This window comes from Meriones unguiculatus, chromosome 14, assembly GCF_030254825.1.
Source record: "Meriones unguiculatus strain TT.TT164.6M chromosome 14, Bangor_MerUng_6.1, whole genome shotgun sequence".
NCBI classification, from domain to species: Eukaryota; Metazoa; Chordata; class Mammalia; order Rodentia; family Muridae; genus Meriones; species Meriones unguiculatus.
The window spans coordinates 55,499,462-55,521,807 of record NC_083361.1 but is presented as its reverse complement, the minus strand read 5'-3'; the positions used below and the strand labels follow the sequence as shown (position 1 = coordinate 55,521,807).

At 47.0% G+C, this 22,346-nt stretch overlaps 1 protein-coding gene across 2 annotated transcripts in view; it reads right to left on the bottom strand.

The window, feature by feature from the left end:
* Adamts17 (ADAM metallopeptidase with thrombospondin type 1 motif 17) overlaps positions 1 to 22,346 on the bottom strand; it is a 299,178-nt gene that overhangs the window by 164,714 nt on the left and 112,118 nt on the right. The window lies entirely within an intron of this gene.

Here is a 22,346-nt window from a genome sequence, read left to right as displayed (position 1 = left end):
TCCTTAAGAAGGGCGCCCTTAAGTTTTGTTGTTTTGCCTCCCCCTAGTCCTGACCCTCAGAGACAAGGGCTGCACAGAGCTGGGTAATCACAAGAGGCAGCATGCAGAAGGCAGGGGATTCAGGTGGGCATCGGTGAGCCAATTGCTGGAGAAGGGCCAGGGGTTTCCCTGAGAGGAGAGCTCACTGGCAGGGGCCCCATGTGAACAACACAGATGGCTGAGAGCAAGGCTATTGTTCTCAGCCGCAGAGCAGGGGGAGGAAGCCACTCTTCAGCAGGCTGGCTCCATGTTGCCTGCCCTCTGCAGCAGCTCTCAATACTTCTGCTCTCTCTGTTCCCAGGAGGTCTGTCCTGTGCCATCCAGGTACCTTGGGGCTTAGGGCAGCAAGATCTCTGGGCTCTTGCCCATTGGCTATCCACCCCTGTGCAGGCTGCCCTTCACAGAGGCCAGGACAGACTAGAGGAGGGGGCTAACTGTCCTTCTTGTGAGGTCACACTAGAGTTGTGTGGCAGTAGCCAGAAGCCATGAAGGATGAGCAGAGAAGCTCTTTACGTTCTGGCTCAGCACCAAGTTATGGTCATTCAAGGAAGAAATGCCTGCTCATTACCACCATGGGGACTGTCTGCCTGCTAAGCTCCCTCCTGCTCGAGCTCGGACTACCTCACTAATTCTCCTGAAATGGCTCAGGAGGGATGTAGTTGGCGGAGAATGAAAGAGGGCTGTCTGGGAGGAACTATCTCATTAAAAATGGCCTCTCCCTCCCTACTTAAACATAACTTCATCTCCTTAGCATGAAGCCAACTCTGGGTGTCACTGGGCTTCTCACACATTTGATATCCATGCTCGTACTTATCCTCCCCCTTCAGAGCAAGGCGAGGGAAACGAAGCCTGAGGGCTCCATGAAAAAGAAAACTAGGGTTTTCAGCACAACTTGGAGGTAAAGGGCTGACTGAGCAATGTGAGGGTTTGGGTTTGGTCCTCAGCACCACAGAGAAAAATATTATCAAGCTGGCACAAAGTCTGGGCATACACAGGCCGTTCCATCCTTCTGGGTCTTCTCCATGAGGCACAGAGGGGCTCCACATGCAGGCTTTGCAGAGTGATGCCGTTCTGGTGTTACCAGGGGCAACACAGCCCCCATTTCACATGATGAGCAGCTGTACTGTACCACAGGCCTATTTGTCTCTGGAAATGTGCAATGTGCTTAGCCAAGGTGGCAGAATTTGAAAGCAGCAGCAGCAAAGAAATAAGTTAAATACTTATTCATTAAATACTTATTTCATGCATGTGGAGGTAACAGTCCAGCATGGCAGACAGTGGGCTGAAAGCAAGCACACCCAGAAAGGATGCAATTTGGCTGCCTGTTGCCTTCAAGGTCATTAGTCTGGTTCTATTCTAAAATGCTTTGTGGGTTGCTGCTGACAACCCACCAGTAATTAGATGGGATGCTGTTAGGCAGTCCTGATGATATGTATATAGGACACACACACACACACACACACACACACACACACACACATACACAGAGAGAGAGAGAGAGAGAGAGAGAAAGACACACACTGCAGTGGCTGTCAACACAGGTCAGAGCCATTCTGGGTCAACGAATCAATTATAGGCAATCAGAAGCATATATTCTAGGAGAGTCATGTGGTGAGAGAGAAGAGAGGCATAATATGGCCAGATGTGCTGAGCTTGCTGTCCTGGGCATGCCTGCTGTGGGCCCTGCTGCTGAACCAGCAGACCTTAAATGCCACACGAACACTTTCCTGGGTCCCAGCAGCTCCCTGCCCTGGGAGCGGGCAGACTGGATTTCCTGCTCTCATTGTGCAGCATGCAGTGCTACGAGCAAAAGCCAGCAAAGAGGCTTACAGTGATTGCATTTTCATTTTTCTAAGGTGCAGGTACTCAGATTAGAAAAAGAAAAAAGAAAAACAACTAGAAAACAAAGGATCAGTTTGTTCATAAGAATTCTCTTGTACAAGGGTGGATTAAGGGTCATTGCTTTTAATGATTGATTGCAATCATTACCAGCTTGGTGATAAAAATCCAGCAAGAGTAAACACATAAAAGAAAATAGCCCCTTGATCACAAAACACGAGAGCTGTGTGAGGTTATGAGCGAGGCCATAGGATATGTAAACAAAGACCAGAGAAAATCCCAGGTTACCATCAAGGTAAGGTCTGCTGAGGAAACAAGTGGTGGCTAAACCCCAATGCTTCTGTGCAAAACAGGGCACCAGTATTCGGCGCTTCATGGAAAGAAACAACCATTTAGGGCGGGAGCCCCGGAGACCAGGGCTGCCCTGATGTAGGCTGTATCAAGTGTTTGCTAAGTGCCCAGGAGATGAGGTCACCGGGGCGGCCTTATGGGGAGGGGATGAGGTGCCTAGGTGGTGGGCTTGGTGGGAGGCATGCTCTGGTGGGGGATAGTAGGGCTCAGTCCTTTTCTCCCTTTTCGCACCCAGGCCGTGTCGTAGGCCATTTTCTCCATTGGGTAACTGCAGCCACTGTACCCAATGCTAGCGCAGGATCCCTGGGAGCAGTGGGCCTAATGGGCATTGCTGGAACCGCCACAGCTATGGCCAAAATCAGCCTGCTCCACTGAACAGCATTCTGCTGGGGCTTCTTCCCAGCAGTGGGAAACGAATACAAACTTGGATCTCCTCCGGCTTCAGAAAGCACCAGAGAAGGCAACCAAAGCCCACATTGCTGCTTGTCAGAAAGCACGCGAGAACTAGCTCTCGCTGCACAAAAAGATTCTGCAACATGTGCCGGGCTAACTTCCCGCTCTGGGATCCTTCTACGGTTTTCTTGCATCCCACAGTGGCGCCTCCAGTGGCTTCAGGCGTCCATGATTTAAAATTCTCCACAAAAGAAACCGTAGCAGGACTCATTTTTCAAAACATCCGTCCCTCATCCTTGGAACGAAAGGACAGCAGAAAGGCAACGGCACCTGTGTTAATCAGTCTCTCCTCCCTGTGACAAATGCCCGAGATAGACAGCTAAAGAAGAAAGTTTTGGATGGACCGGTTTGGGGTCACAGTCTGAGAGGCTTCGGTCCCTGGCTGCCCGGTTCCTCATAGATGAGATTGTGGTGGTGGTGGGGCTGCCGATCAGTGGCAGACAGACACGGTGGAGCAGAAGCTGCTTACCACAGAAAGCCAGGAAGCAGAACAAAGACAGGAAGGGGTCCAGGCAAGAGGTCTCCGTTTGAAGGCACTCTCCCAGTGGCCCACCGCCTCTACCCAGCGCTTGTCTCCCACAGTTCACCACCCCTCAGCAGGTTTAGATCAGGTAATGAGTAAGCACTGGTTAGGTCAGAGCACAGTGGTCCAGCCCTCCCTGGACACACCCTCCCAGGCTCCCTCACGAGGGAGTGACTAACCGCCCTGTCTTGCTCTAGGTAATAAAGTTAATGATCAAGATTGACCATCGGTGCTGGAGCTGGATGGAAATGAAGGGTGCTCTCAGGCCCCCCTTGCCTCCACTGGTTAATGGACAGCAATATGACTAAGTTTGGGCTGAGAGTATTCTCGGAAATCACAGTGTGTGCTTACGTAAAGAGATAGGTTTCTTCTGTTTAAACCTGGATGTTCTCAAGCCTAAAGGTAAGACAAACCGAGAGACGCATACTACAATCAATAGTAGTTACCTCTGGGATAGGGTAAAGGGATTCCAGATCTTTCAATCCTTTCCCTTTTCACAACGGGGCTACGGCGATGGATTGCCTCTAAGGCTAAAGACTTGAGTTTGATCCTGGGAATGCACATAGTTGAGGGGAGGGGACCAACGCCCATATTTTGTCCTCTGACCTCATCTCCTGCACCACTGTATGTGCGTGCCCCACCCTGCTTTGTAATAAAGAAATAAAATGTAAATAAAGAGATGAAATGAGGTTATTCTGTTGGACTTAAACTTCATGCTATTAACATCGTTTATTCTAGTGGACATGGCAGAGGCGGGAGACAAAAGCTAACCCAAGAGACCACTGGATTTCTGTCTCGGGGTCAGCTCCTCAGGGAGAAAACCATGCAGGAAGTTCCCAGTCGACGCAACTGAACATGTAATTTCATGTGTATTTGAGGGGGGATTTATCCCGCCTCTGTTAAGTCCCCGGGGGGAAACAGGAGTAAAACACATTTAAAAGCCTCAGATGCCGAGTATAGAAATAGAGGGCAGTAGCGAATTCTTCCCATGCCAGAAGATGTGTAACTCATTCTTCCAGAGGAGAGAACAGCAGCCGCCCGGGGCCTGCTATCCACCTCCCTAGCCAGCTGACCGTGCTTGGGCCCTTCCTCTTCTCTCTCTCTGGAGGATTACCATGTTAGAGGGGAAATTAGGCGAAGAGGCCTAACTATTTTCTTTTTTTCAGCAGAAAGCTGCATGTCAGCTTATAATTCTCAAACTCGGGACTCTCTATTCGATCTGCCCTGGATTCACGGAGTAAACACCACACAACTGTATAAACCCAGTTTCTCCAGTAAATCACGGTGTGTAAACTGTCCACAGCGGTGGGCCTTGTTGCCCCATCAGGCAGACGCACATTGTGCCAACAGCAACACACTTATTATGACCTGGCCCTCAGACTGTCCCCGACAAGGCAGTAACTAGTACCTGTTCATTTGATGCCCCCGTCACTGCTGAGGATCTTATGGCCATGCTTACTGACAGCTGTGTGCAGGCTGGGAGAGCTTCAGATAGTTCAAGAAGGTGCAATTGAACTTGGGAATAGCATTTAAGAGCACGTGTCTTTAAGTCTAATAGGTGACATATGAAAAAGAGTTCCTGTTGATTCACATTCATAATGATAGAAGGGCCTACTATGCATATGTGTGCACATGTGTCTCTAGGGCCACGTACATAGATTCTAAAAGTTGCTATAATCACTGACTTACACTGATACTTCCAGTGCACTTGGGTAAAATACAGTGCTAGGTTTATGCGTCTTTGGTCATATCAATCTATAGGTTCGTTTCAGTGTAGGGAGACTTTGTTTATTATATATTGGTGATTCATTCCCATTAAACCCACACCCATGCTTGAACAAGAATGTAATTCTTGCTTGAACAGGAATGCAGAGCTGTTCTTCCCCACTCTTGTATTTTTTTCCACAAGGCACATTCTGGCATCCTGCTCTTCGGAACACTCTCTGCGCTGGAGCATTAGACTTGGAAGCCATTTGGAACAGTGAACTCACAAAGGGGGCGGGACACAAAAATGCAAAACATGTGGCAGTTAGGGGCACTGAAAAGGGCACTTGTTATGGCCTGAGCATTGACACAGGAGGGCAGAGCATGGCCTTGTTCAACCTCAGCCGGGAACGAGCCTGGCTGGTGACTCACATTTCTCACCACTCTGCACATGTCCGAGAGCGGCTGCCAGATTGTTTGGAGGACTGGAGCTGGAGATGCACCGTAGCAAGTGGCAAAAACAAATCAGACTCTCCTAAGACAAGAACCAAACCCCTGCAAACAAAAGCCAAACCCCACAAACAAAACCGCTCGGCAAAACCTATTGCTTATCCATTGCAATGAAGAAATGCCATTGTCATCTCCGCACTGTGTCTGTTTCTCTCTCCAAATGACTTGACTCACTTGGGCCTTCTCCTCTCAGTTTGACTTCTGCAATCAGCGATTTACTAGGTTCACTCTCTATTCAGGATATCCCCTCACATATCACTTGTCTCCCAAGGAACGCCAGAGCCCCATAGGAGCACAGGATCTTAAAACAAACAAACAAAAAACAAAAACTCAGGAAGCATCACTTATGGTGAGGCTCTAAGTGGCTGCAAGAGACGTGGCCATGGAAAGACCCCTCTGCCTGGGACTCTGCAGCTCTGTGCTCCACACCCGCTGTGCCCATGACTTCCTATCCCACCTTGGGGCACCTATCTCCTGGGGCACGGTGGGCTCACAAAGACTTTGCCTTGTCTTAGCCGTTTCCTCACGAGAATATGCTCTGTTTTCCCTAGTCTCACTTTCTGGCTCCCTTAGGGTCAGCCGTGTAGAAAAAAGGAGAGTCAGCCTAGGTTTTTAGTTATAAACCATGCAGAACATTGGAGCAATGGCCTCCAAGACCATCACTGGTCCCTTTCCTAAACAGCCCTGTAGACAATACCACTGCCAACAAAAACTGTCATGTTCTATCCCCACTGACTGAGAAGAGCGCAGGGGAACTGAGAGATTTAGTAGCCCACACACAAGGTTATATGAAGGCGTGAGTGGACAGGCTAAAGCTTTAAAAAAGTATACCGTTGAAGGTTCAGTAGTTCTGATTTTGAGCCTTAGTAATAATTTAGTATTATTGGAACAGTATGGTACTGACAGAAGATAGATATACAGATCATGGGAACAGGACTCCAAGTTCAAAAGAGAAATCAAGCTATTTAGGGCTTGTTGCTATTTTGACAAGCGTACCACAACCATTATAGCAGTGAAGAAGTATCTTTTCAGCAAATGGTGCTGGATGGCTGGATAGTTACATGCAGCAGAAAGGTGACGCCCTGCCTCACACCACACACAAAACTTAATTGCAATGAATGAAGCACAAAAACAGGAGCACTTAGAATCAGAGAATCATCAGAAATCAACTGAGGATATATTCCTGGCCTGGGGGTAGGCAGTGCCTTCTCAGGTGTAATGGTAAAAGCAGAAGTCAGCAGGCGTATGGGAAGTTCTATTTTCCACAACAGGAAAATGGCCGGGAGTGGAAGATCTGGGGAGTGGTATGGGGTCACCTTCATTTCATCTGCCAAGCCAAGTGTGAGCATGCCCACACATTTTCCATGGAAGGTTCCAGGCCCTGCTCTGCTTGATGGTTTGCTGCCCACCTGTGTAACCCCAGCAACAACCCCATAGGTGAACTGAGCTAGCTGGTGTGCTACAACACCCCACAAGCCACTGCTCTGTTGCAGGGTGCTCTTGGAGATAGGTCAGAGTCAGGAGAGATCCTGCATGCTGGGTCTTGCTCTCTGCGTTCAACGTGATAATAATATGGCAGCCGGGGACACTTGCTCTCAACTCACTTTCCCAAGAATGGCCAAGTTCCCGAGCTTTGGAAAAGGCGTAGCAAGTTTTGAACCAGGATCTGAAGGTCTCTGGGTTAGAGCAGTAGCTCCTATTAGCCCAGAGTGCTGATGCTGAAGATGGGCTAAATGTAAATTGTCGTTGTACGGAGTAAATTCCAGTGCAATTTATAAGTTGGAGGTAAAAAAGTCTATCTTAACAGTTTGCTATTCTCTCTAAAAATCAAAACAGGCCAGGAGAGGGGTGGGAGAAGAGAAATAAAATAACTTGATACTCAGCAGACCATAACCAGCATAAGCCAAGTGCGTGGAGATTCTACGAAGATTCCCCACCCTCAAAACAAGATGATATTTTTGTATACAAGGCCCACTGGCTGGGAAGCGACCTCCCAGAAGCCAGCATCATGATCTTCCAATGACCAATGTGACTGACCTTGGAGGACCCCTCAAGGACTCAGGGGCTGCTACAACAGGCAATACGACAAGAACAGGCCCCAGTAGGTTCATTTCAGGACATTCGAGGAGCCTTGAAAATCCCTTATTCTGACAAACACTTCAAGTGTTTCCTGACTTCCTGTCTGTGATGAGCCTCAAGCCAGACACAGATGCTAAGTGGAGCAAGAACTTTGGTGCGGGGAGAGAAAATGCCTCGAGAACAGCTATGGTTGAATAAAAGTACTAATGTACCTGCATATAAAAATCTCACGCCACCTCAATTAGCTTAATCAGGGGCTAACAAGTGGCCTTGCTCAGCCATTTGGCAACAGGGTGTCCTGCAAAAAGCAGGCACTAGTGCTGCCTCTACCAGGTGCATCTCAAGGAAGGTGGGCCACAAGGCATTCTAGTTGACATGGTTTGACCCAGCAAGCAAGGCAGCTTCTGGCTTTCATCCTAAACCACCTGAAACTCACACACGTAGTGCCAGGGGACACAAGGGAATGTACCCTACGGAGGCCCAGGAAATGGCCATGTAGTGAAAAGGGTTTGGCAAAATGACAGGGCCCGTGAAGGAGCATCTGCAGGGGTGGTGGATGCTGCTGCCCGACCCGGAGATGGTCACAAGGATGCTTTCCATAGCGTGTGGTCAGAAAGTGTCATTGTGGCCATTCCACGGAGGATGGAAACCAAAAGATACCACACTAGGGGGTACCCAGGGGCTAGAACTCTCTTGTTCTTACGTTTAGTTCTTTCTCACAAAGGTGTATTCCATTTTTGGGTATTTATTGAGTAGCGGTAGGTATTGTTACAGATGCTTATATGTAAATGGTGTGATATTGCTGTGCACCCTGTCAAGGTTGTCTTCGTATATTCCAATGCTGAGTTCTGTACCAGCAGAGAGCTGAGTACAGATTGGACTTTGGTATTGTTATTCTTTGGCTGCATCAAATTCTGTAAACATACACTTCTCTTGACTTCTGATTGGCTAAATAAAGAGCTGTATGGCCTTTATAGCAAAGGCAACAATAACAAAAAAAAAAAAAAAAAAAAAAAGAAAGAAAGAAAGGAGGAAAAAAGAAAGAAAGAAAGAGGCACAAAATGATTGGCCTATGAGACATGGAGGACACATGAAGAAGAGGTAAAGAACCATGTGGCAGAACACAGATTAAACATAGGGTTTAAGAGTTGGTTGGAAACAACAGGAAGCTAAAGCCTAAAGCCATTATAAATAAGTATGTCTCTGTCATCATTCAGAGCTGGGCAAGCATAGAAATTCCATACGGTTTTATAAATTAGATGTCAACCGATGTTTACAAAATAGAACAGAGTTACAAGTAAATAAAACAGGAGTCAGGGGCTCTTGTTTATCACGTAGAAGTAGTGAAGAGGAGTATTTAGAGAATAAGAATAGATCTTAAGTTCACTTAAGTGTCACATGTCCTCAAGATCAAGTTACATATTAATGGTCAATGTCCACCCTTAATGGTGTCACCAGTTTCTCCTGTATTATGTATCAATCTCCGATCATATAAGCTTTTTCTATAATTTGCCTTTGTCATCCAAGAACCATTGTGGCACCATACCCCTGAAATTTACCTTGACCAACAGCTTTATTCCCTACAAACTAACCTCTGTGTTTCTAATGGATGAATAAAACACAAGTCCTGCACAGACATGTTTGCCAAGTTAGTAAAGAGAGAGACACTTTCTCAGAATAATTAAGAAAACATGTTTCTTGCTCAGCTCGTTGGCTGTTCTCTTGGGGGTTAAAATGTGCAGTTTTGGGGAAGTTTGGAGCAAGTGTTGAGCACTTGCAGGCTGGACTTTTGAAGTACCTCTGAGGGCCCTGATCCTGAGCTACGAAGAAAGGCTCATTTCAGACCCAGAGCAGCTCCAGACACCACCTCTATAAATCACACCTACCAGGGTCCTGCCCCTCCACCAAGGAAGCATCACATCATAGGGAACCAGCTGCATCTGTATACTGGTCCAATATCCATGAGCTAAAGTCAATGTTACACCCGGGAAAAAGTCAATTCCATAGCTGTCCGATTAAAGCAAGCCACATTTAGAACTGGCCACAGGGTCACAGTTCAGCAAAGGATGAAAAACATGCAGGATGCATTAGGCTCAGGAGGCAGAAACTTACTCTTGTAAGGTATGGAGATGCAATGACAAGGTCTAACAATGTGGCTCTTGTTTTGGTTTCATATCAACAGAGCATGAGAAGCCCCAGGGAGGCCCTAGGACAATTTCAGCCTGTGCTGGACAAGAAGTGAAAATGAAGACACGCCGTTTCATTAAGTCATGTGTGTGTGTGTGTGTGTGTGTGTGTGTGTGTGTGTGCCTGTGTGCATGTGTGTCCACTTAGAAGGTTCATGAGAGCTATACAGTGAAGTGCGGTGGGCACCAAGTGCAGCCAGAGGAAACAGCTGATCAATGGCAACTGTCAGCAGTCAGGGCGGCCAGCCAGTGTCTAGGAATTTTCAGTGGTGGTGGTATTTCCCGGAAACCCATGGTATGGAGTCTCTGGACCCGCCTTGGAGTGAGGTCATTTCCTTGCTTTCTGCCTACAGACGCAGCTCATTGCCAGTGGCTACTTTGGGTGTTAGGATGATCCCAGACCACAGAAATAGCATGCTTGTCAGGGTCTGTCTTTAAAATGTCAAAGAGAGAATAAACAAATGTGCTTTGGCTTTTAAGCAATTTCACACATTTTCATGTTGCCTCTGTGCTGATGGTCACCACCACATGACATTCCCAGGCCAAGCTTCTTCGTCCTCTGCTGCCCTATTCTGCCCCAGACTCAGCCTACCCCACACAGGTCTGGCCAGCCTAGCTTGGGCCTTCTCAAGTTTCCCTCCCCTTGGAGGTCTAAAGCTCCCAGGCCAGCTCAGCTCCTTCTCCAATTCCAATCTGTCTGCCATTTCCTGCAGCTCAGAGGCTCTGAAATTTGTTTCCTTTCCCATGGTCCAGATCTTTGTCATCGCCTTAAACTTGGATTGTTGGTAAATCTCATCAGAGGTCACTTGGCTTGTTCCCTTCTTACAGACTGGCCTTAAAAGCAGGACCTCCTGGTGGTTCCCCCTCCTGGTCCTTCCTGAAGGCACTGCCCCTTCTCAGGGTTATACTACAGGGCAGCTGAGTTTGCTGGTCCAGCCTAGCCCCAGCTCCAGTACAATAACCCTGTGAGGAGACACAGGCAGAGAGTGATAGAGGACACGCGACTTCCTCCTGTGGCCTCTGCACCTTTGGAAAGGTACACATGCCTGCACATACATGTGCGCTTATGCCCTCAACCACAGTAATTTAGTACAGGGGCTGGAAAGTAGTTGAACCCTAGAAATAACCATGTCAGGGGCTATTGCATTTCCATACATGGAAGCCCAGCCCATCTGGACATACAGAGAAGAATGTCTGCGGCTGCTCTGCACACACATGTGCAAGCATGAGTTTGAATGCATGTGTTTGTACGCTTGAGCACGCGCACGCACACACACACACACACACACACGCACACACACACGAATGCACGAACACACGTACCACAGTACAGAATATACTGTTATCGTCCTCCCTCACAGAAGGACCCTCACACTGCAGGAGGGTGAGTTTCCCAGTTTGGCTACCACTAATCAGGAAGAACCTGCTGAGTGCAGACACTTTGGCTGGGGCTCCTCCTCCAACCGCCAGAGAGGAAGTGAAGAGTCTCTGCTTGGTTAGGGGGCTGCACACACAGCTGAGGCACCTTCACAGTCAAGCCTGCACATGCTCTGTCCCAGGGGCCACGGGAGAGGACTGCCGACTACTGTGCAAAGGCCAGGGAGCTTCTCCTTCCAACAGATTAATAAGGTGCTCGCACAGGCATCGCTGGCCTCTGAAACTGCACATTTTAGTATTGCATATGTATAGATTTCTTGCAAAAAGGCTTCGAGTGTTCAGTGGATTTTTCGAAGGGGTCCAAAACCTCAAAAAGTTGAAAGCACTGAAATACAGGAATCCCAGGACATAATCAAGGACATTCCTTTGGAAAAAAAAATCTCTTTAGTATAGCCACACCAGACCGAAAGAGCCTGGGAAAATTACCCTTCAGCCCTCAGGGATTACCCAAGCATTCCTCAGAAGGTGATAACCAGCAGAGTCTTGGAGATTGTGTTTCTCTTTGCCAGATCTCAGCCAATTGACACGTGGAATGGATGAGGCAGGGTCTGTTATGATTCACCAGCAAAGTTAGTTTTAACAGAACAGCCACGGTAATGAGAAGGCCGAGGCCTGTGTTTCGTCACCTAGGTACAAGCGCTTCATTGAGAAAGCATCCTGCATTGAGCATTCAACTTAAATTGGGCAGCGTGGGCGTGAAGGTGGAAAACAGAAAGAAACAGCAGACGAACACACACACGGGCACATGTGCAGATGACTTAGAAATACAGATGGGTCTTGACTAAGCCACTTTGACTGTGGAACTTCATAATGGCCTCTAAGCTGTAAACATATAATAAAAGCCAAACTTTGAATTTTCATCTGTGCCTGGGCTCATGAGATGGAATCCAGCATCGTCTAGTGATACTCGGCAGCCACAGCTAGCCACCTGATCACCTGCTCTACAGTGAGCTACGCTTCTTAGGTAGACTAAGCGTGCACATATGCAATTTTTATGACTTACAGCATTTCCACCTGCTGATGAATTCATTGGGATATAACCCTTTGTATGTCAAAGGAAATCTATATAAAATCCTGAGTGCTAAAATGTCTATGTGAACCTTGAAAAAAAAAAAACAACAACAAAAACAAAAAACAAAAAAACAGCACTACAGTCTTCCTACCAAGAGTTGTTTCCCTGGGATTGCTTTTTTTAAACTTTTTTTTTTAAACGAGTTTCACATCATGCACCCCATCTCACTCATCTCCCCGTCCCCTCATATCCACCCAAACCCCTCCCAAAATAACACACACACAAACAAAAGTAGAACAAAACAAAACATAGAAAACCTCTCCTCATGGAAAGTGTAGTGTGTCACAGTCTGTCACACAGTAGACCCCTCTGCCCACACATCTTTACTTGCAAATGTTCATTGCGATGAGTCATTGGCCTGGTTCGAGTGACACCATTAACTGGACTCCCTGGTTATCCTGCTGTTGCCCCGTGTCATGGAGAACCTACAGCTTTGGATCAGCAGGAGCACTCCAACAGTTCACAGATGATGTGGATTTAGGGGTGGGGCAACTCAAAGCCCCAGATCTGGGTGGTAGCTGAGTTGGTCAGACTGCAGGCTCTCCCTTAGCCAAACCACCAGGCTGAACTCTACAGCCCTGCTCAGGGTAGGCCATCCAGTGCCACCATTGGCAGGAGGCAGGGTAAGCTCTCCTGCTATCATGCCCCCAGGGCTGGCTCATCCGCATCCATGTCTCCAGAGCCTCCTCCACTGTGCTGTTCAGTCTGGCTGCAGGGAGTGGGGGGTGGGGGGGAAGGGGAGGTCTCTCTCAAGTGCTGCAGTCAGCAGGGAGCTGGGCCAGCTATCTCACTTTCACACCCTCCAGGCTGGTTCACCTGGGCCCTCAGGACCAGCTCCACTATGTTGCTCAGGTGAGGTGCAGGGCCCAATCTGCAGAGTGCTGCAGCCGGTGAATGACAGGCAGGGCTCTCTCCATCTCTCATGACTTCAGGGGCCAGCTCTCTGACTCCCACAGGTGGGGAAGACAACACCCCCTCACCCACTCCAACTCTTCTTCGCTCTCCCCCTTGGGCAGCTCACTCTTGACCCTGCAACCAGGGCCAGCTCTACTATGCTACCCAGGGGAGGTGCAGGGCCTGCTCTCCCAACTGCGGCAGCCAGAAAGGGGCCCTGGGAATGCTTCTAACGTACATCTTTTTATTGTATCTCGCTGCTTTTGAATGCAGTGCACAGGACCGGAAGTGTATGGCAATGGATGTGACGCAGAAGAAGAATACACACAGATGATTCTAACTTTGATTTCAGGAAGTTGGCTCTTTCTCAGAAATGAGTTTGTTAGGGTTAACATGATCATCACATAAGATGGCCTCATAAAGACATACATCTTTTTCAGTGATATAGTTAAAAGATAATAAGTAACCTCGATCACCTTTAAAAAAAAAGTATTTTTTTTTTCACTTTCATGACTAAAATCAAAGGGGCATTTCCTGCTGCGTGCCCACAGAGGGGGCACACATCCGAAGAGCATTCCACATATTGTCCATCAACATTTGAACAGAGCATGTGGTGTTCCCATAAGGCAGCCTAGTGTCGCCCTATCATAAACAACCAACTTACGAACAACCCTCAGACAGATCCGTCCTGCGGAAAGTCTTCTGAGGCGGTGTGAAACTGCACACACTTTTGGTTTTCTTCCTCTTTTCTGACTTTTTGTTTTTCTTTTACAACCACGTCATCAACCTGGCCACTCCTCTGCTCTTTCCAGTACTGGACACTGCAGCATTTTAGGTTCGAACATCCAGGCTGCTGTAGGCAGGAGGCTGAAATCTTGTCTGTTTTTAATACGCTTGTGTGCACATGAACACACGTGTGGAGGCCAGAGGATGACCTTGGGCACCATCCTCTCGGCAGTGTTGCCTCCTCTGAGACAGAGTCTGTCAGTGGCCTGAAGCTTACCAGGGAACCTCCTGTCCCTGCTTCCTGAAGTGGGGATCGGGAGGGGCACTACTGCGCCTAGCATTTTTACATGGGTTCTGAGGAGGGAAGCAAGCCTGTTAGCCATCTTCCCAGCCCTGAAATAACTTCTTAAGGAAACCCATGTGGTGTTCTTTGACTCATCAGCCCCATTACAAATACTCCACATGTGAGTTTCCTCCGAGATGGGGCTAGGTTATCAGTACCACCAGGAAGCGGACACTTACTGCACAGCGCTGGATAGTTGTATGTCAACTTGACTCCAGCTAAAGTCATCTGAGAGGAGGGAATCTCAAATTCAGAAAATGCCTCTATAAGATTAAGGCGGTAGGCAAGCCTGAAGGGCATTTTTCTTAATTAGTGATTGATGTGAGAGGGTCCAGCCCACTGTAGGTGATGCCAGCCTTGGGCTGGGTGGTCCTGGGTTCTATAAGAAAGCAGGCTGAGCCAGCCATGTGGAGCAAGCCAGTCAGTGGCACCTCTCCTTGGCCTCTTCATCAGCTCCTGCCTCCAGGTTTCTGCTCCGAATACCTTCAGTGATGAACAGTGATGTGAAAGTGTAAGCCAAATGCACCCTTTCATCTCCATCTTGCTTTTGGTCATGGTGTTTCATCACAGCAACTAACTAAGACACGTCATTCCATGATAAACTCAATAACACCTCAAAAACCAAAGCAAAACAAACAACCGTTTCTTTAAAAAGAGATCTGGCCAATAAATTTTATAGCCCCATTGGTCTATTTTACTCAGTCTCGTGTAAAATTCATCTATTAAATTTAATTTTTCAGTAAAGACCAACTCCAGCCCTCTGGTAGGATCCACCATTCAAAACCATAAGCTGAGAATGCAGACTGCTATTTCCTGCCCCTTTACCATGCTGGGTAGACTCTGACCACAGCAGAGCCAGCTCTCCTGATGCAGCTGCAATGTAAGTTCAATTAAAACACACAATCAGAGTAACAAGGAAAATACCAACCTGAGATCATCTGGCAGGAATCAACCAAACCAGGGGTGGGAACAAATTTTCCAAAGTAAAGCAGATATTGACAGGGGCAATCAGCTGCTCAGAAAATGGGGGGTGTGTGTGTGTCATTTTCTTGCCCTCATTTGCAGGTTCCATGCCGGAATCCCATCTGTAACATCCAACCAGATCCGGGCCCAAATAGCTGACATTACTCTGGTAATCCCAGGCCTGTCACTGTCTTTCTCTCTCTGTGATGGGGATTGCACTTCAGCCTCGTTTCCGTATGACTGACTCTCCCACATCAGCATCTCAGCTTCCCAACGCAGAGAATTCCACCCACGGTCCTCACAAGGCCCCGACACAGAGCCTGACTGCCCTAGCACACCTGCACTGGTCACTCATTTCCCCTGGGTAACAAGTTTGGGTCTCTGGGCAGTAGTGCAAACAAGGCTGTGGGCTCTCTTGGTATCAGTGACCAAGTCAGCAGCCCAGGCATCCTCCCTGGTTTGTTTCTGGGCATAAGGGTGGCCTGCTCTGTTATTGCAGAAAAGAGGGTGTACCCCAAGCCCAGTTTTTAGAAGACTTCCAGTCTCTTGCTCAAGGATACGTGGTGATAGGCAGGCTGGTAAAAGACCATGAGAGACTATGAGCCACTGACATTGGTCTCAAAGTCATCCACGACTGTGCACATTGTCTGACTCGAAGAATCAGAAGAATGGGAAGAATGCTTTCACAAGAGGCGCTGACTAAAAAGCTACTGATTCATGTGCGTTCTGGGCTCTCTTGTGGATTCTTCGGGAAATAAGTCAATGGTTCATTTCTCCTTGGGCCAGCAGATTCTAAGAGGATAGGAAGGCAAGCTCTGGACAGGGTGTATCTTGACCATCTTTGGCCAATCAATACACCTCAGTGCCCGATACCTTATTTGGAATATGTGCCTGATACCTACTCCTCAAAGAGTTGAGGAACAAATAAATCCTATGTGATATGTAAACACTTGGAAAATACAATCTGTTGCTACACTATTTTTAATCAAATATGAATTTAAAAAAGTAGCAAAAAGTATAGCTAAACCTTGGATCTGTGCTGTGAAGCAGAGAATGGCTTTGCAAGTACAGGAAGTTCAAGTTGCTGGTGTGAAACTGTGGGGGCTCAAGATGCCTTTCTCAGTATGGTGTCAGGGACACTGAAGACAGGAGAGTGAGCAGCCAGGCTTGGGGAAACACCATCCTTGTGTATATAGTCTTGGAGCAGGGAAGGCAATACCTCTCCAAGACTTACCACATGCCCACTGAAATGGCAGCAAATTAAAGTGTTTGGAACCACACTACACCTCATCATTCTCGCTCTGGTCTCTCTTGGCCAATTTTAGCCTAGTGTAATTTTCTTCAAAGAAAAGAGCAAAGGCCCCCATCTCCTGATGCTGTTACCTGCCCCAAGTCTCCTTGCTATCTTCCAGAGTAACTTGGGCATATCATCCAGGGGCTCCTGCAGGCCACTTCTACCATGGTCCCTGTGTTCTGAGCACATCCAATGAGCCCTCTGCTAAGCAAGGGGGAAGATGGTCCTTTACGAAGTGCGCTCAGCGTAGGACACTTCAACAGTCACACAAGGACATTACCAACAGTGGACACATCACATGTACTGAATGCACTGCTTGGAAACGTCGCACATTCCTCTCTTGTCTGAAGCCAAGGCATTGTCCAGTTTTAGGCCTTGTATGTATTTGATCAAACACACTTCTAAAAATAAAATTAGTTTCCTGTGGCAGAAAATACATTTTTTTTTTTTTAAAGAATGGATATGAAATCCCTAACTTCATAGGAGGGAGCTGTCTTGAGGATGGATTAAAGTTTCTGAAACATCCTTCCAAAGTGTGTGTGGGGGGTGAGGGGAACGCTTTATGCAACAGGAGAAAATTAGTTTTCCTACTAAAATATCGTCCACCCTAGACAATCCAATGGGGAAAAGGAGAGTCTTCTAAATAAATGATATTAGATGCAAGAAGATGGATTTAGACACCTACCTCATTATAGACACAGATACAAACTCCAAGAATAGCACAGTTCTGAACATAGATGCCAGAAGCAGGAAACACTTAGAAGAAACCATGGATGTGAATCTTTGCAACCTCGAGCTACACAACTATTTCTTAAATATAACGATAAGAGTACAAAGAAGAGAAGATCAGAAGCTTTTACTCTTAACGGGACACTATCAAGGAACCAAAAAGAAAATCCCCAGAATGACAGACTATGTTTAAATCACTGTTTTTGATCAGAAACATCTGTCAGCCTACCTAGCAATCTACCACAAAGCTATTTAACATCACCACCAGGGCGATGATACAAGTCAAAGCCAGCCATGGTGTTGCACACCTGTAATCCCAGGATTTGAGAGGCAGAGGCAAAGGCCATTCTAGGCTGCAAAGTCAGTTGGAGGCTAGGCTGCATTACACAGACCCTGTCACAAGCAAAAGAAAGAAACAAAGAAGAAAGAAGATCCAGACCACATAAAGACATCACTTCACACCCACCAGAAGGCCTTTAATTAAAGAGAGTTGTCGGCCAGTCTTTGGAGAAACTAAACTTTTCTCACATTGCTAGTGGGGATGTGAAATGGTGTAGGCACTTAGGAATACAGCTCAAAATGTGTACTATAAACAGAGAGGTACCGCATGACCCAGCGACACCTCTCCATCCACAAATGTTGAAGCATTACTTAAGAGTAAACAAAAAGGTAAAAAAAAAAAAAAAAAGAGGAAGAAAAACAAAACACAAAACCTAGTACTGTAGATGAAGTACCCAGATACCCAGAATAGGCAAATCCATAGACACAGTGGTTGTCTAGGCTTGGCAAGGGGAGGTCAGGGTGACTTCTAACAGGAATAGGGCTCGTTTCTGGGAACATGAAAATATTTAAAATTAAATTATGGTGGTAGTTGTACAACTTCACAGTTACATTAAACAACACTGAAACGTATATTTAAACAGGATGAATTTTATGACATACAAACTGTACTTCAACAGAGAAGTTAAAAATGTCATCTAGCATCCAGTTAAATTTTCTTTAAAACAACCTTCCTTTTTAATTCCAAAAGTGTAACACAGTAGACCTCCAAAAACACTAGAGAACTTAAAACAGAAATACAAAAGCGACTCCTAAGTCTGTCTCTATACAATGAGATAACTTTGTTGCCCTCAAGAGGTCTCTTCCCATTGTACCCGGGAGTCTCAATCCCAGTTAGAATCAAAATGGGTCCCAGCACACCCAGGATCTCCAAGATTCATCCTCTAGGTGGGTTCATTCAAAATCCCCAGTGGCTGAGAGTCAGGCAAGGAGAGAAACCAGAGGGAATTTAAAGCAAACTTTGACAAGAAAGTGTGACTGCTTTATGGTCTGGAGATAGCAAAGAGAAGAGTAATTCTGACTGCTCTAGAGAGAAGGGGGATCTGTTCCTCTAATCAGGGATTACCAGGACGAGCAAAAGATCTGCAAGTATCCTGCATTTGCTGATGTTCATTTCATGGAAGAAGATAGAGCAATCACTTCCTTCTTCCTTTAACCTTCCCATGAGCCCTTCTATTGTCTACTGAGCATTCACAGCTCAGCATTTTAAATAGTATTTGCCAGAAGTTGGGACCAGAAACTCTTACAACCATTGCCTCATAAGGAGCTTAGGATATGTAGATATTTACCACCCAAGGGACAGTCAGGTACTTCCTTTTTGGAACTATTATGAACAATGCCCCTTTGATCATTCATACGCAAGTCTCTCATAGACATGTTTCTGATTCTCTTAAGGGTGGCCTAGAGGTGAAAATGCTGGGTCATGGGATGACTCTGTTTTTTTTTGTTTTTGTTTTTGTTTTTTGATGAACCAAGGGTATATGCATTTCAGTTTTACTATCTCCAATTTGCAAGTTTCTTAAGATAGTGACTTTAAAGGTGATTGTCAACTTTATCAATTAAACTAATAGCGCTTCCTTCTTTTTCTTCTTTTGGGGGTAGTATGGGAAGAGATCCTAGGAGCTGGACTTGGGGCCTGATCATGTGCATGCTGGGAAGTGATCAAACACTAAGCAACAACCCAGCTCCAGGCAGTTTCTTGGCAAACCCAGGAGTATACAGGAGATATGCCCAAAGCACTGGAGATCTGTGCCAACAAACACTGGCCTACTTTTTAAATTTGCTTGGTAACAGTGACACACAGGTGACTGTAGACTTTTGCATCCTGAATAAAGTGAGCTTCGGATATGAGTTATTCCCCAGTGTGGAAAATGGAAGAGGTGGTGGGGTCTTTAAGAGACAGGCTTAGTACAGGGTAGGACCATCATCCTAAGAAGGCACTATGGCTGGTCTCTTGGGGTGACTTGATTTCCCATGAAAACAGGTTGTAAAAAGAGGGAACCTGCCTTCTGGGCCTCTCTGCTCTCTATACCACCATGTAATCCCTCTCTCTTGCTCATGGTCCTGCCTTGATGCCATCTGTTATGATCAGACATGGAGGATCCCTGCCAGAGCCAGGATCAGCACTGTGACACTGGGGGTGCCAGTCTCTAAAACTTTGAGCCAAATAAACTTCAGAAAATAAATTCTTACATTTATTTGTGCACCCATGCATGTGTGTGCGTGTGTGCATGTGTATGTGTGTTTGTGTATCTTAAAGGAGGTCTACCCTGAATTATTGACTTCAATATGCCTACATCTTTAAGTATGGTATGTACTTTTTCCTTAGTTCTAAAATGAGTAATACATCGTATCAGTCATGACTGTTTGCTGAAGACCAAGTACCCAGCCCATCTGTGTCATTCTTAAAGATCACAAGTCTTTCCGGAATGTTTGTGTCCCTGTTTAAGTGCCTACAGGTTTACATGATGGTCTGAAAGCTGGCATGAACTTGTTCAGATTTTCGCCTGCTTCCAAATCCCCAAGCTTCTGGAATAGTGCTGACATGAGCCCTGCCCACCACACCCATACCCTCAACCCAACACCCACACTCTTGCATCCTACCCCCTGCACCCCTACCTCCTGTACCCCTACCACCTGAACCCCTACCCCAGTACCCTCACTCCCACACCCTCACCCTCAGTACTGCCACATCCCTATCCCTGAGCTGACATCTGCTTTTGCCCAGGCCGGGCACAGACTAAACAGACTCCTTCAGTTCTTGGGGGTCTCTGAGAAGGCATGCAGCTTTGGGGATGCCGAACAGCCACACTGCAGAAGCCAGTCAAGCCTCTCTCTTCCACAGACGGTGACCCAATCTACCAGGGGACTTGTGCATGCCTCAGACACTATATTAAATTAAACCACGCCTCAGCCTTGGGTTCTCCAATGCCCATTTGATCTTGCTGCTGAAACCAACCCAGTAATTCACATGTGCCCACTTCTTCGTAGCTATCAGAGACTCAATGTAGACTACTTTATGAACACCTGAACTGACCTTGGAAAGGAAATAGGGCGCCAGGTAGCCCTGCAGAGGTGCCACATTGGGCAGACAACTCTGTAGTGAGTCTGGGTACCTGGCTTTGGATCATCCTAATACCACACTGGCGTGCAGGCAGGATGCTCCTGCCAGCTCACTTGGATCAAAAGGACCATGACACGCCAGAATGGAAAGACCTGATAAGAACAAGGGTGGCTTTGTTCTGCAGTATCCTTTGAAAACTCTGGCAGCCTTGCCCTGTAGAAGGCTGGTTTGACAGCCTTGGTGCCAAGCTAGCAGAATACGGGTGGGTGACATGCTCCCTTAGCTGGCTCCCACAGCCTCTTTACACCAAAGACATGGGCGTGCACCATGCCCTGTTGCCCTGGACGTCTGAGCTTCTACCTTGGCAAAGTTTGGACATCTCGGGGCAGGGGGTATTTGTAATGGCTGAGTCACATATGGGCAGAGCCAGGGAAGACAAATGCTCTTCAGTATGCCAGGCTTGCCTCAGTGAAAAAAAAAAAGTTCTCTCCAAAAGTCAAAAGACCAGACAATGAGGAAAAGCCCTTGCATGGCAAGAGCTACTAATTCAAATGTTCTGGAGACAAGGCAAGTGTCCTAAGGGTAATGTTACTGGTAATTCTGATGGTCTTTCATTGTAGATAAACATTGATGACATTTATGTATGTGCGCTGTGTACATAGTTTGCCTGTATGTGAACAAACATGCACATGTGTAGGGGCCTGAGACTGATGTCAGGAATCATCTTCTACTGCACTTCCACCTTATTTATTGAGGCAGGGTCTCTCAATCAAACTCAGACCTCACTGATTCGGCTAAACTTGCAAGCAGCATACTCTAGGCATCTCCTGTCTCTACCTGTTGACACTGGGTTACAAACAAACTGCCATGCTTACCTGGCATTTATGTGGGTCCTGGGCATCTCAACGCTGGTCCTCACGTTTGCAAAGCAAGTGCTTTAACCACTGGCCCATCTCCCGTGGCCCTTTGATGGCATTTTAATGGCAGAAGGCTGTCTTCTCTGATGTAATGCTACACAGGAATACACTAATTTTTTTTCTTGAAATTCTTACCCTCTTTTATTCTTCCACATTTTTGATAAAGATGCAACTAAAGAAGCCCACCCAGTTTCTCCCACTGCACCCCAAGGAGAACAACAGCACAAACTCAAAAGTAATGGCTATTACCAACTTAACATCAGAGTGAGGTCAGCAGGAATGGTGGGAACAGAGGCAAGTTGGAAACTGTGCAGGCGGGCAGCCATCAGTCTAGCAACAGGACACTCCCTGTAGGGATGTGGCCCTGAAGTGGCTAGATGCCCCCAAACAGTCACATGTGTCTACAAAAGGTACACTTTTTCTTAAATATTAGAAAACAGATTAAAAGTGAAACAAAAATAAGCTTGTAGCTGATGCTACCTTGGAGTAATCTGTGGCTCTTGTACATACCTGCCTCTCTAGCTCAGTGGCCCCGTCAGAGGGCAATAATGTGACCTTGCCTTCCCAAGACGTCAGGAGCAGGGCGAAGGGCCAGGCTCTCAACCTGAGATGAGATGAATAAGAGCCACAGCAAGTGCTGCCCTGGTGGCCCCTGCACACAGGGACATCCATAGCGACCACAGGCCATGCTATTGCACAGTGAACACTTCAAACCTGAGTCAGAAGAGAATGATGAGCACCCTGCCTCCCCTCATAGATGCAGGGCGTCATGGTGGCAAATTCCGCCAAAACTAGACGTTTTATAGTAAACACTGATAAGGGTAAAAGAACTGTCTGAAATGCACACAGGGTTGCGCTGTCGTCGCGTACCCAGTGACCACCAA